Source organism: Galeopterus variegatus, unplaced genomic scaffold (genome assembly GCF_000696425.1).
Source record: "Galeopterus variegatus unplaced genomic scaffold, G_variegatus-3.0.2 Scaffold11164, whole genome shotgun sequence".
NCBI classification, from domain to species: Eukaryota; Metazoa; Chordata; class Mammalia; order Dermoptera; family Cynocephalidae; genus Galeopterus; species Galeopterus variegatus.
Window position 1 is genome coordinate 23574 of NW_007737275.1, and position 2602 is coordinate 26175.

The following is a 2602-nucleotide window of genomic DNA, read 5'->3' on the forward strand; positions in this document are numbered from 1 at the left end:
CCTCTCTCTCTCTCTCCCTCTCCCTCCCTACCTCTTCCTCTACCCCTCCACCCCCAGCACCCATTTTACATACAAGGAAGACAAGAAATTAAGTAACACAATTCGGTAGCAAAAACAAGTAGTAGAAGAAGCCAGACATTTTTTTTCTTTCCGAACAAACAAAACACCGACAGCAATCAGATTCTCTAATTCTTAATCTGTAACATCTTAAAAAGCGTTTCTATTGAAAGACATCATCTTCTTAGACCAAGTTTCTCCTTCATTTTGCAGGAGTTAATCCCAAAGCACAAACCCCTTTCACACCTCCTACTTTCCCANGTCCCCCTTCAGCCTGCTGTGACGCACCGGAGGCGCTGACGTTGACCGTGTTCTGGAGGTAAAGGCCAGTGCTTGAATTTGAATGGGGAAGAGGGGCGGGGTCTTAGCAATTGCCCTTGGCGTGTGGTCTGACAGGAACCGGGATGGGGAAAGTAATTTCCAGTCTCCAACAGGCACAAGTTGGAGTGGAGAACACAAACCCTGGAGCCAGATTTGTTGGGTTTGAACCCCAGCCCCAAGGCCATAGTCACTCTATGGCATTGGGCAAGCCAGGTCATCGCTCTGTGCCTCGGTTGCCCGATCTGTAAAATGGGCACAATGTGGGGAGTACATGAGTTAGTGTATGCAAAGCACTTAGAACAGTACTTGGCACAGAAGTGTGCTATATAGTAGAGGCTACGTGACGTTATCTAGTGGCATATTCTCTTATGCGTATCAAGGCACGTTATTTAGTGGCATATTGTCTTATGCGTATCAAGGCTGCTCATCTTGCAAAGGAGGCACAGTCTGAGTAATTGTTAGAAGGAAAACGGGGGGATATTTCAAAATAGAAAGCTATAAATCTTTTCCTGGCCCAGAGCTACAAGGACAGTATACTGGACGTTGGAAATGCATTGTTTTTCCTCTTAAGTACAAAACTAGACTGGAGCCCGTTATAGATACAGTATTTTGGTTTTTTGCTCATACTTTGGCCATAACGATCCCTCCTTTATGTCTAGTGGCCTTTAAAACACTTTGTGAAACCCCAAGAATGCAATTACATAACAATAAAGATTCTAGAAACCCGTTGTTTAATTGCAGTCACGTTTATTTGCAGTTTCTATACACACTTTCTAGGTAATCAAACTTCTCTGATACATTTTTTTTTGAGGGGTTCACAATGAAACTGTCACCGTTTTTACTAAAAATAAATACAAGACTTAAAGTGTTGCACAGCTCTAAAATATACAAAGGCTTGGATTGAATGTAAACGTTGAAAACATCTTACAAAAGAAACCATCTTTGCAACAATTTAAAAAGTTCATATTTACAAATATTACAAAAATACAAAATGGATGCAAGTCCATAAACCATTGTCTTTTTGGCCAACATGAACTGGTTCTAGTACCGAAATAGTTACACTGTAACCTTCTTCATAACTTTAGATCTTTGTCACTCACTCACTGACCTTTGGCAAGAGCAAACAGCATGTTTTGTTTGCTACAACTAGTCCATGTCCTCTACTTAGCCAAAAACAAAAGAACAAAGCAGAATAAAAAAAAAACAAAAAAGAAAAAAATTCCCCCCCACAATATAGACATGTTGTATACACGTAAAAGAACAAAAAATTAGCGTCAGTGCAAACAGAAGAAAAGTTTGGATTGATGTTCACAATACCTAACGTGCTTCAAGCCAGTAGTGATGTTGAAGACAGCCCTAAATCTTGGTCTTTGTGTGCTCTGTAATAAAGCCATGTACAACATTCCGGATTATTAAGGAATTTCTTGCTTTTTTACTCAGTTTGTTACTCAATACTCTTTTCCACAGTGAATTTAAAATCCCTCTTTCTTTGGGTTTTTTTTTAAAATCTATGAAATACAAAATAGAGAAACTCTGCTATAGATTTTTAGAGTAAACAAAATAAGTAAAACTATTATAAGGGTTCTGTGACCATTACATATAGAAGGTATCTTATTGCCTCACAATTCAAGTCAATATGTATTTTAAAATATATATGGTACCATTATTTAAATTAATGTCAATAATAAAAAGGTGACATTTTTATTAAAGCCAATTCATGTGTTTTCTATTCAAGATTTAGAATCACTTTTAAAGCCCACATACCTTTCTTCATGCTTAAAAAACCCCTAACTACACAAAAGCCATACTGCAAACGAACTGCTTTTATGAAGATTACAAAAGATCACCTACTGTGACTGGAAATGATGGTTTCTTATCACATGTGTCTAAAAACATTATTTTAAAAATGTTGCCAAGTGTACTTTTCAAAGCATGAGATAGATTTATTCATGTTCCCATGTGGTGTCAAACCATGATGGTTTTCTTAACTAATGGGTTCCAATGAGAAATGATGGTCCATTTTTTCAAACCCCAAAACATTTTTCTTTTAATAAAAAGTATAACACTTTGTAAATTTCAAACTTTCTACCAGATAGCTTATCGAGCTTATCTATCCCCAGTGTGCACACACACATTCTTCTCTCTCTCTCTCTCTCTCCCTCCCTCTCTCTCTCTCCCTCCCTCTCTCTCTCTCCCTCCCTCTCTCTCTCTTTCTCTTTCTCTC